The sequence below is a fragment of the Gallinula chloropus genome (genome assembly GCF_964237585.1).
Source record: "Gallinula chloropus genome assembly, chromosome: 9".
NCBI classification, from domain to species: domain Eukaryota; kingdom Metazoa; phylum Chordata; class Aves; order Gruiformes; family Rallidae; genus Gallinula; species Gallinula chloropus.
This window is the reverse complement of record NC_140094.1, coordinates 3,352,359-3,368,950: the sequence shown is the minus strand read 5'-3', so window position 1 is coordinate 3,368,950 and position 16,592 is coordinate 3,352,359.

Sequence of the window (16,592 nt, the reverse complement as noted above, 5' to 3'; positions counted from 1 at the left end):
CACTCAGGGAGGAAGTGGTGTCCTCGCTGCTGACTCACAACCCTAAAGGCAGCAGCAAGATCTGAGCAATCCCAGCCCTGGCCGAGGCAGGGTGGGGGAGCCGTGCCCAAGAAACCACAGTGGGCTGCGCGGGACGCCGCGGATGAGTCAGAGCGACGGCAAGACCGCGGCTGAGCGCCGGGTATCCGCGGCTGCCCGGAACACTCCCCGCGCAAAGGGCTTCTCTTCTGCCCATGCCAGCAGCTGCATCCGCACCGGCAGCCGCAGCCACACCCTGGCGGGGACGGGCCGGGCCCGCTGCCTCAGGCCGAGCCCGGCGCTGTGCTCGGGCGGGGTCAGGGCTCCGCCGCCCCTGCCCAGAGCAGCTCCGGGCTCGCTACAGCTGACTGAACACCGCCGTCAACGGGCGGGGAGGTGGCCTGGCCCCCACGCACCCCTGCGAGGCTCCGGGCTGAGAAGGGAGTTTGCAGCACCACCGCTTCTCTAGCCGCGCCTTTGCGTACCTGAAGGAGGAGAAGCAGAGAGTATCTGGGGAAGTCTAAGTTTGGGACCGGTTCCTCTTTCGCTAGCGCGGCCGCCACACCCCGTGTCGGTGCGGTGCGCACGAAGCTGTCCAGGGGCAGCCTCGCCCTCGGAGGCCGCCGTTCCAACGGGAAGCCGAGCACCAAAAAGTAACGGGCGCGGAATGCCGAAGGAAGCGGAGAAAAGCTCCGGTGTAGGCGGGCGGCGGCCGCACCCTGCCACCGCCCCGCGGCCGCACAGCGCCCGCTCCGCTCCCGCCGGAGAAGAGGCTGCAGCGGCCGCGCACCCACCCGCAACCCCAGCCCAACCCCGCGGGGCGGCCGCCTCCCGCCGCTCCGTGCCGCGCTGGCGAGGCCGGGACGTCCGCTGAGGGCTCACCTGGCCGGGGCAGGGAATGCAACTCGGGCGACGGCTCTGGCGGCGGCTAGGGCCGGCTCTGGCCCGGGCGGGGTTTTGTAGGGTTGGACGGGCCCTCCCTGCCCCGGCACACCCCACCCGCCCACCCCCCCCCGTCCTCGCTGACTCACCCAGCCGCTCCCGCCTCCGGCGGCAGGAAGGGGAGAGGAACGGGGTGGGCAAGGGTAGGGCAGAAGCTGTCTTTCCCTCCGCATCCATGTCCCGTAAGGCCGTGTCCCGTAGGGCCGTGTCCCCGGGCCTGGGGGGCCGCCCAGGGGGGCTCCTGAGGTTGCGGAGGAGCCGCCCGGCGCAGCGCCCTGGGGTGGAGTGGTCGGGCCTCAGCCCTGGCTCCCAGCCCCACTCCCCACAGAGCGCCGCAGACGGTGCTGCACGGCTGCCCGCTGTTCAGAGGTGAGGAAAGCAGGGCGCCGAGGGGCGCGACCCCCATACCCCTTTCCCCTGTCTCGCTGCAACTGCAGGTTGTCATGACGGTGCTCGGGGCTCTTGGGCAGAGCAAATCAGAGCACCTCAGTCCTGCGCTGCAGCCCCCAACCCCGTATCCCCAAGCAGGGCACTCGCTGCCACCGGCTTAGAAGCTGCACGCTCCTGCTCCGGGCTCACCGACTGCGAAGTGACATCGCTACAGCTTGCAACTAACAGCCAAGCACCAACGGTGTGAACGATCAGCGCTCAGGGTTCCGGGGGTAAACCCCGGAGTCTCTGTGGTGAGAAGTCTAAATGGCATTTCCACAAGCCATAAACACCAGAAGACCAAGGCACAAGGTCTGCTCGGAGCCTCACTGAATCATGCTCAGATAACCTGAGCAGACATACCACACCCAGAATCGGGGGAGTGGGGGTGGGGGGGAGGAACCAAAGCTTCTGCCAGTCTGACTAGTGCAAAATAAGTTACTGAAGCCCAGATGTTACACTGGTACCAACAGTAAGGCACAGCTCAACAGTATTTGCAAGAGAAGACATACAGCTGTATCGCTTTGGATTGCTATTTCAGCACAGCAGTGTGGGCAATTTACTGGTGATCAATCCCCAATACCTCAGAAAAAACAAGCATTCCCCATTCCCAATACGTGCAGTTATTCCTGTAATTCAGGTGTGTTTCTTTAAAGCCTCTGCAGGTAAATTCCTTTAGGTAGTCCTTTCAAGAATGTTCTCACAGAGTCGTTTTGATTCTGCAAAAAGACATTTGCCCCTGCTGTACGTGTTCTTTGTAGGCATAAGCAGAGATGTCTTCTGGCAGACAAAGAGGGTAAAAGAGTTTTAGGCTTGGCAGGGTGCATAAAACTAGTGGTGACAAAGGCAGGCAAGCTTGACAGAGGCAAGAACGTGGGCTGAGAGACAAAGCATCTGCTGGGATGAAACCAAGAGCAGAGGCACAAAAAGGGAAAAAATACTAAGAAATACTACACTGGAGTGTGAACATGGAGGTCACAGAGTGGATGGGTGAATAAGCCATTGCAGAAAATGAAAATAATGTTATTAGTCCTTTTCTGAATATGCAAAAGTGACATGAATGGGACAGACAGAAGAAAGGGCATTATCATGGATCAGAATTTGTCAGAGAACATCCGTGCCAGTATGGCATTAGTGTGGCACATTAGCTTTTATTTTCCTTTAGCAAGGCCACTGGGATTATTTCTCTGTGCACTAATGAACCCGTTGTTAAAAATTTACTCCCGGGTATCCCACTTCAACCAGTTAGAGAGATAATTTCCCCCTGCTTTTCAGGTTTCTTAGGAAAAAACCCCAAACACTGGTGACTTGGAAAGGTGATTCACAGATCAAAAATACTTAATAGTCCTAGAAGTAACAGCTATTCTGTACTGCAGTATTCATTAGGGCCTTTAAATATGAATAAGCAGCTGAGCAGAAGCCAGACAGCCAATTTACCTACTAATGGATGCACAATCCCTCAGGGAAAGTTTTTGTGTACCCCCATCTCTTGTCCAACATTTTTTAAGCAAAAGTAGAGAAGCATGCCCACAACACTCTCAGCTGAAAAAAGTCTTTTCACACATGTATTGCCAACATGCAACACATATAGTGCATCTGTGTATAAAATCTGCTGAGTCACATATGAATGAATGAATTCTCTTAGGTGAAGGCCCATTTACCTTTCAGTCCTCTACTGCAGCCTACTACTACGCTGATTTCCTCAGGAAATTGTTCTCTTATTGAACTCAGTAGTTCTTAAGGTTAGAAGTAGCTCATACACCACAATTAATTTGGGGTAACTAGATCACATGAACAGTCTGCAAAAGCTTTGATGTCAAGTTAACTATTATCATTATAGCCACATCAACTGCAGCACAAAAAAGACTTTCCAACAATTCCAACAGCCTCAGAAAGAGAACAGAGATGTTGTCTCTAACATCCAACTTAATCATCAATTATTCAATCTCAGAATCACAGATTCACCTCAGTTTAAAATAGACAGCAGCCTCGCTGAACTTACAGAAGCTTCAGGGACTGTTGAAGTGATTTCAAAAGAAAAAAGACTGACAGTAGGAAAAAAAAATGGAGCATATTCAGAGCCATGAAGATATGAACATTACATTCAAACATATTAAGAATTCCCTCAACTGCTCTCTGCTTATGTAGGTCAACTGACATCAAAGGCACTTGTACCAGCTGGGGAAATCTAAGTGGTACAAACAGCAGAAAACACATTAACACTTTTGGCAGAACAACCAACCATCCCCTAATACCAAGGCCTGGTGATCCTGTCCATGGAAATAGGATATATTCTTCATACCTTTAAGAAAACACTCTGCAAAACCATTGAGTTGAAGAAGTCAGATTCTGCAAGTAGGAAAGACTTCTGTTATCTGCACAACAGAGAAAGGACATGAATTCAATGAAGAACAGCAGCCAAGTGCCTGAATCACTTACTTTAAAATGAGACGTAAGCTTGTAAGTCACATGGGTTATTTCTGAAGATTTACCCAAAGCTTGGCTGGAGGGTCTGTAACAGCATCTATCAGAAGGGGTTCTCATCCAGGACCACTGCCCCCAAGCACTACACTGAAGGAACTACTGTCAGCGTTAGACTGGATAAACGGCTGGGACAAGGAATGCACTTACCACAAGCCAGTGTCTCTCTGTTCCTGCATCACAGATGATGTACTAGAAGAAACATGCTGCAAGTATGGCAGTGCCAAGAAAGGTTGTCAATTTATTTTCACATTGCTTAGTCCCCACACCCTCTTCAAGTATCTGCACAGAAAGTTGTATTCCGGATAACTGGCAGCTACTTCAGCTGCAATTACCCATTTGTGATCTCCGGCTTCCTACGTGCTGACCACAGAAATCACAGAGCACACTTCTGTTGACCAGAGCTTCCCAGAGTCCTGTGGGTGGAAAAACAAATGTAATTGTGCTAAGTTCTCACTCTTCTCTTCTGTGAACTCACTGTGACTGTGGTTCATCCTGTGCTCCACAGACATGCTGTAAGACCATGTATTCTGTTCTCTCAGTCAGTGACATTGCCACTGCTAACTGATTTCACCGCTTAATATTGTTCGATAGTAATTTCATCTTCCCACTCCATCTTTCTTTCAATCCAATATACCATTGTCTTCCACCTCAGCAACACCTTTGATTTTCCCTGTCATTATCTTCTTAGGTTATACCGCTGGAGGCTTGAAGTGCTTCACTTGAATATGCAATTAAGGTTCCCCTCCAACCCAAACCTTTGTCTTTATAACAACATTGCTGCATACGGGGTTGCTCCAGCTCTCAATAGACCTTTCTCTCACTTTTGCCTCTGTTTGGCTCCTTCATCTACACAGATCTTGTTCATACTCTTTCAGATGCTGTCTACAAAGAATCAAAGATGCATCAACACTGGAGCTATGAAGGCCACAATTCTGTCAATATGTGTTGCCTACCTAAACTTCTTCCTTCAGTTTAAAAAAAAAAATTATATAGCAGGACAAAGGACTTTCTGGTTTAGGTGTGGCTGAATCTCAGCGTAGCATTGCTTCCCTGAGTATGTTATGTTGCAAGAGGATAAGATAAATTCCAAGCAGACCTCTGGGTGTTATTTTTGCACCTTGATTATTTGGTCTAATTTGGGAACTGCTACGATACAAATACACGTAGACATGTTATTAGCACTTCAGAGTAATCACAGGTTATAGAGAAAGTAAAGTATAATTTAAAAGTTATGGTAGCTAGGTTCACAGACAACAACCTGGCAAGTTAGTTTGTCTGCAGCTATAGAGGAGTGAAGACTCCTGAAAGCACATGTAAAGCTCTAAACATTGAACTGTTTCACTTGGTTTTTTGGGGTTGTGTTGTTTGTTTTGTTTTGTTCCTGTTGTTGGTTTGGGTGGGTTTTTTGGGGTTTTTTTTTGGTGGTGGTGGGGGGGGAAGAATGCAAATTGTTTTGTTAATATCCATAATGATTCCCTCTAGATCTTACAGAGCTGTAATTCCAATGTTTGTTTTTTTTTTTAAGTAACAGATTGAATACCAATGCCACCTTCTATCTAACATAATACCAGTGAGCCAGACACCTTAGGTGCTCCACCTAACAACCTAAGCCCTCAAACCAATTCTATTCTGAGTGATCTCATTCCTATAATAGATGCACATTCCTGCACAAATGTTATTCTCCACTCAGAATTTCATTCACTTGAAATAATCCCTTTTACAAGAGCCAGACTTATCTCTGGAATGATCACGTGTCAGCCAGATCTCTAATGTTTTGTTATACATGTATTTTACAAATGAAGCACAGCAACAGGTAACACAGGTGGCATCTGGTAGTTCGGTCTGGGTGGAGAAGTAGGTATCCTTGTGAACAGCACATGCAGGTTAGAAACCAGACACCTGGACTTCATGCCTTGCAGTGCTATGGTTTGCTGTGTGATCTTAGACTGTTGCCTTCTCACTGATAAGGTCCTGACTTTCAACTGTTAAGTCTTCAGTATAAAGAGTAAGTATTGCATCTGCTAAAGAAAATGCTGAACACAGATTACTTCATCAGCATACAGGAATAAATTAGATTAATCAAATTGTTTCTGATTTATCTCCACCTCATACAAAGTCTGTATTACATGAAAGCTGATCTAGCCCTGTTTAAAATAGCTATTTTAGCAATCATTTTAACTAGCAATCATTTTAACTGACAAAGACATGGCTGTTCTACAGTTACTTCCCATGCAGAAGCTTGAAGTGCTTCACACATCACACGGTAACCTGACAGCAAATACCTTTCATGGCTAGTAAAACATCTACCTCTCTCTCGCACTAGCTGGCTGCATCTCGCATGGAACTTCCAAACATCTCCTCTTATATTCTGATACTGTTCTAACACTTTATTTGTCTTCAGCTACTTCTCAAGTCTATAATTGCAACTTAGTTTCTGTCTGTTGTTCAGTGTTCCTCTGCCACTTTCATGCATGTCTGACCATAGCCTTCGTTTTAACTCTATTTTCTGATCTTCCTCATCACTGGTGTAAATAATGCCTTCACACTCATCCTTCAATCTCCAATCTCTGTGGATCCTTTCAGTCTTAAGCCTCTGGGCACAAGGAGTTTGTATGCCAGATGCCTAGGGTGCTTTGGGATCCAAATCAAGACAAGGAAGTAACGAACACAAAATATTAGCTAAGACTATAGTTACAGGACTCAGTCAAAAAGTAACCCCTTTAACTACTCACAGAAGCTAATAACAAATCAAGCTGTCTTGGGGCACACATACAGCTTAATTGAAGACACTACCAACTACAGAAACCCATAAAGTTTGAATCACCATGATGCAACCTCATCGTGCTGGCTGTCCACTACTGACAGAAGACAACATAGAATCTCCTGTGCTCTGTCAAGATGCTCAGAGGGAAGCAAGATCCTTTGTTACTGTCATCTAGTTGATACAAGTAACATGAGCCAGTAACTTCAAAGGACTGGTAGGCTTGGATCCCCCACAACTCAGTCAAGGCAACTGCATCTTCTTTCCTTCTGTTTTGCATGCTGACTAGAGCAATTTCAGATATACACGTACCAAAGAACAGAAAAGTAACTCCTCTGTTATACGTTCACCATGAGTATTAAGAGTGGCTGGAGTTCAATTTGATTTCTAAACTAAAGCATAAATCAGAAGTGATCATCTAGTGTGTGCCTAGGAGATGTTGCCTAGATACATAAACAGAAATGAAACACTCTTGCCAAATCCTTTGTACTGGTATTGGTGGTATGAACAAACTCAGCATCTTTACACTGAATGAAACAGATGCAGGATATACAAACAAAACAGTCACTATGTGTGTAACTGTTTCAGGGCATTCCCTCAGTCTCTGCGGGACCTCCTAATGCCCTGCTTGCTAGCCAGCTGTCCTTTCTTCCCTAAGATCATGCAATGTGAGACAAAAAAAGGGCTGCAAAGCACAGTCAGACATTGAAGAAGGCAACTTTCTGTTCTCAGGTTATCATTAATATCTTCCAGCATGGTTTAATCTATGTAGGGTTGGAGAGTTCAGTTCCATCTGAATCCAGATACCGTGCTGTCTCTGGTCCTATGCACATTAACAAGTTAAGATGACACATCTCGAAACCACTATGTTGAGTTTAGCTTTCCCAGCAGTATCAGCATAACACTGCTAGCATAAACAGACTGCCAGTGTGTATTACAACATTAAGAGAGATTTGGAACCCATTTAGATGACACAGGGCTTAAAATGATCACAGCTGCCAGCTCTACAATGCTGTTCCCCAGCCTGCCACCACACTGGAGAACACTGCAGGAAGTATTACCAGAGCATATAGGAGCCCCTGACATCACCCAGAACAGACCAGCATGAGTAACCACTACAGAGTTTGGTCTCTCTTGCCAAAGGACAGAAACAGCTATAAAAGATGGATGCAGCCAAAAGTCCTCAGGGAATTTTTCCTAGGAATAGTGTTAAAAGGGTTTGTGTAAAACCACGTCTGTTCTGCCTTATTGTCTCCCATCATTATGTGCTTTTTCCACTTTAGTGACTCAGAACACAAACAGTCTCCATGGTTTGGATTAATCGCCTGGCCTCTGCCAAAATATAGGGGAGGCTGTCACACCTTAAATACGTCCCTGAGAACGCTGGGGAGTAATTCTGAAAGTTTCCAGGAATCTAATTAAGCAGCATCTAAACTTACTCTAAAAATTCTTAAACAGCAGGTTCCTATGGCAAATCTGCAGGCTGGTAACTGCATACTGCCTTTTTTATCTAACATCATGCCATCCCTGAAATGGCCCGTGAAAATGGATTTTAAAAAAATCACTTACAGATTAAACTTCACAGACAGAAATCAGCATACTGTGATAGCAGCAATCTGGAACACTGCTGTAAAATTTCCATTAAAATCAATGACTCTGTGAATCAGCAGAGAAGTTTTCTTGGGGTTTGTTTTAAAACAGATTTAGTATGAAATAATATAAAACACTGAGCAAGTTCTTACATGATTACCTAATTAGGCCCAGCTGAGGTACTAGCTGGGGAAGAAGTAATGCCTTGCAACACAAAGGAATGTCACAAATTCTTGATTAAATGTGACTGTCTACACTGATGTCTTTTTTTTTTTTTCCTTTTAACTGGCATCTTAATAATTTACAGACAAAATTTAAGGCAAAATAAGTTCACTTAAAAAAAAGTGTCTGACTGAGTGAAAGCGAATGGCTGCTACAGAGATTCCTTCTGCCAGGCAGGCTAAGACTTGCTTTTCCAGGTCAGAAGCACAGGTTTTTCTAAAATCAGAGGTCTCCTCCTTTAATGAATCAGAAAAATATATTAAAAGCCTGTTGTTTTAGCATGAACAACTATAGGTAATACTTGAAGTTTTCAAATACTTGAAGTTTGCTCTCAAACAAGCCTTCAGCAAACTTGAGCTGGATAACTTCCCTGCTTTGTCTTGTGTGCCAGTAGCTAGTGCTCACAGATCTTTAAGGAGATGAAACAGAAGATTTCAGCAATAGGACAAATACACATAATTTTCAGACAGGTCCTCAACAGTATGGTTTATTTCCCTAATGCTACTATCTATCATCCAGGAAGCCATTAGAACTGTAACAAGCCACCACTGCAGTGTATAGAATAACTGAGTTCCAAACAGCAGAGGAAAGGAGTGGAAGTGTAGCTTACTGATCAACAAGAGCAGACGTGGAGAGACAGATGGCTGTCATCCTCCCATGAAGATAAAAGACTATACCAAAGAAACCCCTTCAGGAGGGCTCTACTGGTATAGAAGGCTAGAACACTAAATTTAAGTCACAGCCTGGCACACACAGAGACACGGGGTAGCATGAAGTTACAGATATTTAAAAGCCAAGGAAATGCGTGCAGTTATTTTATCTACTCAGTTTGCCTATCTGGGCAGATAGATTACCTGTAAATGGAAGATAATGCATTCTTTTGATAAATACAGTATTGTGTGAAGTACCTTCCCTGGAGAAGGCAGGAAACAAACTTATTTATTCATACACCTGCATACAAATTTACTGCTTCTTATAAAGAAAAACAAAACAAAACAAACCCCTCAAACCTGTAGCAGCAGGTCTGTATTGACCCACAAATTTCTTTTTCTCTAGAGATGACAGTGTCAGTACAATATTCTCTCTAGGTTTCTTAACCTAAACAAGCCAGTCTAATCAGTCTTTGCTCTCTGCTTAGGTTACCCACAAAGAGGCCGAAGAATTTCAACTGTGATACGAGCACTTGTTGCTTTGGAAATGAACAGAAGGTCTGTTCAAAGTAGCTTGTGCAGCTATGCAGTAATTATACCTCTGTTTTATTACTCTTGCTGTTACCAAGGAATGCACAGAGATTTGTAGGAGACTGCTGTCAGAAAGCAGAACTGCACCACGGCAGCACTGGATGTGTTAACTGCACAGCTCTGAAATAAACGGGGGGGTTGAGTGGGAAGGCAGCTCTCAGCATGTTGCATGACCTGCTCAGCAAAGGGGATAAGCGGCCATGGGGCTCTGACAGCTACTTCCCACCCTCTTTTTTTTTAACCAGGCCATTAAAATATTTATTCAAGTGCTCTGTCTGCCAGGCAGCACGGTGCACACTAGACAAACTACCAAGTTACTTGTTTCAGTAGGAATTTCTTTTTGCATTCTTACCATTTTTTTCATTTTCAATTGCTTGCATGAAGATCTGGTGAGTAGAGCTTTTGAATGTAGTGGAACAGCAACTGCAGCAAGCCTAGCACAGGATGGCACTCACGCTGCTCACTCAGCTATGGGATAAACAAATTTTGAAGTCTGCATTAAGGTAAGGGCCATGAACAGACCTGAATTATTTTCAGGGTTGCATCATTACTCCAAATTTTATTTTCAGTGATGAAATTGAATTCCAAGCTAATATTCCTGTTTTATTCATACATAAAAAAAATTCTGAAAAATACAGTAGAAGCATTGATCTCAGAGAGAATTTGGCCACACTGATTATTAGTATGGATACTTACAGAAATCCTTATGTTGTTCTTCCTACACTAAAAGTGTATGCCAGAAGGGAGGACTGACATGAGAAGAGCTAGGTAATCTGACACCAGCTATGCTGTGTCATTTCTTTAAATCCACAGCAGCAATGCACTACAGCAGCAAACCTTAGAGGAGGCAAGGTTAAGAGTCAAGGGCAAGACTTTGTTAGATCTATTTGGGAAGACAGTCAACTTCTCAGGTATACAGACACGTCCTCAAGTCAGAGAATTAACCTAAAACCAGAAAGGTTGAATCTCATTGTGAATAACTGTTCCAAACAGCTGATTCTATGTCCACATCTACAGAGTCCACCACTTTTTACTTCAGAGTCAGGTCTGAAAAAGGACTGGTCAAAATTTTGTCTATTTTGATTTTCCCACAGTTGATCATCTAGAGATACCTGCGTGTGAACTTGTGTATAGACTCTGGAAGCTTACCATGAGATCACAAAAAAAACACATCTCTAGAAGGAAATGTCTGAACTCTCTGACTAGATTTGTGCAGCACATGAGTAGTTATACCAGGATGTCCCCAGGAGCACCGTTAGCACATGTTGTGTACATGGGGAACAATCAGTCTTCATATGCCATCACTTTATCATCCTTGATGCTGTTTGGTTGAGGAATTTATTAGCTCCTTTTCTGCCTAAAGATACAAATGTAACTGTTCTCACCTGCTTGCACACCTCGCTGCTAGCAAACAACTGACTGCATTTACACAACATTATCAGGTATCCTTAGCTCAGTCTCAACTTCACTGTTTTTCTGAAGGCATTAGACCCTGAAAGCCTGCAATGTGGTGGGAATTCACAATTCCCTGACAAAGGCAGTGAGGGGGAATAGGGATCTATAGCTCTTGCTTCAATGCAAGATTTCAAAAATACAATCTGAGCCACACATCCTTGAGTATCAAAAGGTTTGAAACACCCTTGAAACACTCAAAAGGTACTCAAAAGTATGAAAAGGTTCATTAAAACTCACAATTATTGAAAAACTCTAGATTTTGAAGAGTCAGGATCATTACCACTGTACAAAGAATTCTGACAATGCCTGGCATGGTAGAGCTTGCTCTTTTTCTTTCCTTAAAAATTAAATTCATTTGGCAGCAAATAAGAAGTGAGAGACACTAATGAAGTATGTGCTTATTCTCAAGGCAGAGGTGGGTAATAACACATTCCCAGCCGTTCATGCTGCCTTACAACAGAGGAATCTCACACACACATGGAAAACTGTTTAGCCAAGTACCTCTGAGTATATTTTAGTGAAACTGAGATGCATTCATGCACCTTTTGGAAAAGTCTGCAGTTACACAGATCTATTTAGAGCCCTATGAACAGCTTCCTTAGCTCACCTGAAGGATTCTATAGCGTTGGTGAACAGTATTGGTGTACTTTTTGGCTCTTCTGAACAAAGGCATTGCCCACTGGAAACAGAAACAAATGGTTTTCCTCTATTAGGGCAATCAAAAATAGGAAACATGCACTTGGAAAAACATGCTGTGAATAAACAGAAGTATGTGGCTACTATACTCCATTTAAACAAGGAGGGAATATGTTGCTGGCTTCTGTAATAGCTCCTCCCTCCAATCCCATAGTTGCTATTTTTCACTTTAAGTGACACTGTCCTTTGAATACTTACTGAAGTCTAAGATCCGAAAAAGGAACAAGAAAGCTGGTCTCCTCCATATTGCCTCTACTGTTACACTTCATATAAAACTGCCACAATGTCTTGTGGAAGAACAGGGCTTTCTTGTGTTGTTTTGGTTTTTTCTGGTGGTGGTGGGTTTTGGTGGGGTTTTTACTTGGGTTTTTGGTTGGTTGGTTGGTTGGTTGGTTTTGTTCTGTTTGGTTTTGTTTGTTTCAGGTTTTCCCCCTTTTTTCCCCCCTGCTAAGTGAGTAAGCATCCTACTCCATGCAAGAGATAAGTATTAATACTGAGGAATGCCCTGAAGTCTGCACTAGGACTGATACTGTTCAATAATCATTACACTACATGATTCTACAAATGGTTCAGAAATTCGAAGTGCATTGTTGCAGTTCCATTAAAAAAAAATCCCACCACATCCCCCCCCCCACCCCCCCCCAAAAGAAAAATCCCTCTGCAAGGTAGAAAACAATGGTGTTTTTCTCAGTCTTACAGATAGATGGGGACCGGCTTGCCTTCAAGATATCACCACAGTAAAAACAGCCCTGAGATTGTCGACAGAGGCCCTTCATATGGCTCAGAATGGCTGGGATCAGCTTTCTGTCAATGACAACCTTCCACCTACAAGCCAGACAGGGCACAATTCAAATGCTCTCTGCATAAACAGACTGTCACCTGGCCATCAAAGTTATTTTCTGGCATTGAGAAAGAAAAATATTTTTTGTATATAAGACAGCAAAGGATCTTAGAAAACATTTTAATATAATTGTGTCAGAGTAAGGGAATTTGAAGTCACAAACAAAACTGAAGAATCCGCAGAGAGATACATTTTAACAGCAACTGAAGAAAAGCCCACAGACTTTAACACAAATAAATACATCAAGCAATGACAGTGCTTCTGGGAAGGACTGTAACTGCACTTGCAGGAAAGGATGGATTTTTTGTTAGGAGCAGCTTAGTTCGGCAGCTTCCCAGAGGAGCATCTGAGAAAGTTAAACATCTAGTCACTCAGGGCAAGAGGCTGAAAATGCTCCAATTCCTTCTACCAGTAGAATTAAAAGCAGCTTAAATGGAGGTCAGCACTAAACATTCCGAAAGATTGCATCAGAACCGGGGTCACCAGTATAAGACAGACTTAAGCCTGAGTGAGTCCAAAGGAGGCCACAAAAACGATCAGAGGGCTGGAGCACCTCTTCTTTGAAGCCAGGCTGAGAGTTGGGCTTGTTGAGCCTGGAGAACAGAAGGCTCTGAGGAGACCTTATTGCAGCCTTCCAGTACCTAAAGGGGCAACAGGAAAGCCCGAGAGGGGCTGTTTACAAGGGATTGTAAGGATGGGACAAGGGGGATTGGCCTTAAAATGAAGGAGGGGAGATTTAGATTAGGTCCAAGGAAAAAAATCCTTCCCTGTGAGGGTGGTGAGGCCCTGACATAAGGTGCCCAGGGAAGCTGTGGTTGCCCCCTCCCTGGCAGACTGGATGAGACTTTGGACAACCTGGGCTAGTGGCATGGCAGGTGCATTTTAAGGTCCCTTCCAACCCAAACCATTCAACGATAACTGATTTTTATATTCTTTTGGAGACAAGCTGCTACTTAAAATACACGGCAAGAAAATCAGAGGCAAAACAAGTACCTCTTCAAATGGTTCAGTGTCTGGGACTGAAATTCACTGTGTGGGGTTAGACAGAGTCCCCCACTCTTGGCAGCTTGCACCTGCCAGCAGAGGAATGGATGTCTGGTCACTTGGTCCCATTTCTCTGTGCTTCCAGCTGCTATGCTACATTAGAAGAGAGAGAAAAAGCCGTAGTAAATCTATTCCTATTTTACATAAATGGTGCCTACGGCATCTCTAAAAGGCTTTGCAGTCAGAGAAGGTGAAGAGGTTTGGCCAGTCACATACAGGAATGAAAGCAGTTCATAAGTGACTTATCAGTGCACAGTGCAAATAAAGTTTCAAAACACTTATCACTGCAGAAATAGAGGAGAATTGGATTTCACAACCAAAACCCCATTGCAGTTATTCATGCTAATATAAATAACTGATAAAGTTCCATGGTTTTTGCATGCACATCAACCAGGAATCTCAAATGCCAGGCAAGAATTCCCCCACTGGAGCTCCAAAAAGCAGCTTCAAACTGCCTGAAGAGAATACAAATGTATCAATTTAATCTCCTAACAAACACCAGTGAGTGGAGAGAACCAGACTCACCATCAGTGATCTTATACATCACTGAAATCCTTATGTATGGTCTTTCTTCTGTTTTTAGTACTGTGGCTAGTGTGGCTCCAAGCTGAACTGGCAGCTGAGTCGATCATGAACAGAGCTTCTCAGTGCTGCTCAGTGCTGCCCAGTGCTGCTTCGTATTCAGTCATCTGCATAACACTGACATGAATTTTCACCAAGATTGAAAATGACACCAAATGGGGAGAAGAGGCAGTTAAGAGTAGACAGATGAGCCACTATTCAGAGAGACTTGGACACACTAAATGACTGGGCCAACAAAAATTGCACAAGACTTACCAAAGAAAGTCCTGTACCCAGAATAAAATAAACCCATGCAGCAGCACAGGCTGCTCCATTAGCACTGGACTACAAACATCTGCTCTGGAAAGCTAAGAGAAAACTGAATAGATGCCTGTGAAATCAGTTTGACCAGTTGTCCAGCACTCAGAGCCTTCTGTCAGCAAGGCCAGGACAGCACATACTTGCCCCTTTAAAACCAGGTAATTCTACATAAAGAAAAAAAAAAATCTAACGAGGGAAAAATAGAAGTGGAATATTTTCAGACTGGGTAAATTACATCTAACTACCCCCTCCAAATGCATAGCTAAGAGATAAGTCTTACAATATGGAGTGGCAAAAAGTAGTAATTAAATTTAAAAACAAGCCATATATGTAAACACACACACTCTCCATTTCAAACATAGAGCTGAAAACAGAAATTACAGGACAACATTGAGAGACCTGTGGAATTTTTTCCTGAAGTCAGTAGGTTGAGGCCATAAAAGATCAGCATGAGCTAGCTGTAGAGCAACAGTTACCTGTAGAGTAAGATCCAGTCCCCATCACCCTCCTTCAGCTGTAGTTTTCTGCTTCCCACAGCTTTAAAATCTGTGTTCCATTTAGGAATTTACTTTGGTGGCATCACAGCAGTGAGACTCACCTGTATTCCTCCTTTCTCCTTCGCAGGTAACTGCCACTTCAGAGGCAGTCTGTCTCTAGAACCAGAGACCCAGCACATTTTCTGGCTTTACCAGAATATTTTCTCTAATTATTTTGCTGAGACATTTTCTTTGTTTCACATTTCAGATGTTACTGCCTGAAATAAGGCAGTTATCCCTTTTCAGTTCTCCTCTCACCAAACTTATGCAAACTGAACTTTATTTTACGTGCAAATATAAATGGATTATACTTTGGTATTCCTGCCTGAGATATGTGAACAAACCCAAAGTCTTTCAAACAACTCATGCATCTTAGAGCTGATTGCTTCAGTCCTACTTAATAAAAAAAAAAAAAATCAAAAAACATTAGTGAATTAAAAAGCCATCTCAGTGTTGTATACAAACTCCAGATTCTCTATTCTAACCAGAGAAGAAACCATAATTACTATACTATCATTAGGAGTATACCAGCTAAGTATAATAGTATACTACTAAGAGAAAGACAGAAGAGTTTAAAGCATATAAATGGATGAACAGACCACACCTTTCTAACACATGAAACAACACTGAGAGGCTAAATCCCCTACAAGTCTGGCAAAAGCTTTTATATAAACAGACTGAGAACTGCTTTGAATCCCCACACAGAGTTAGCTGTCTGGCAAAAATGACTCAGTGCTAAATTATTCCTATTATGAGGGGTCACTAAGTGCATTAAAGATTTCAAATCAGAACTACTTCTAATGTGCAAACAGCTCTACACCAGTTCAGCTTGTCATTAGCATACCACTGCAGCTAAAAGCAGCTAAAAGCAGCAGTGGTCAAAACAAACAAACAAAAACTGCATAATGCTGTATCAGTGGTGGTGGGGAACATCAGAAAATGCTTTATATTTCACCCAAAAAAAGGTTTTTAATATACATTGTTTAAACCTGCTTTGAAAAAGGATACCATCTTTAGGATTTTCTAACGGGTATACCCCAGTAAACAAATATTTTTACTTTTATGGTATTAAAATGTGTCATGTCAAGCCCCAGGGAGCAGAATGCCTTATGAGATGGGCGTAGTTGGTAACTTCCTTAGTCCAAACAAGATACTGGGAAGAACATCATTGGAGGTCTTTGGTTTTTGTTAGTTTAAGCATGCATAAAAACAGCTCTCCAGAACATCATCCAAACAGAAGTCAAATCAAATATTTAGTTGGTTTTAGTGTTTAAAAGGCAAAAGTGGGAATTTATTTGTCTCGTTCTTGTTTTTAAGAATCCATGTACTCTTCAAAAATACCCCACACCTCTTAATAAAGGAAAATGCAGGCAAAAATCCAGATATCACAAAACAAAATCAATGATAAAAAATACAATTTTCAAGTCTCAATTTCAAGGATTGTTTCTGTT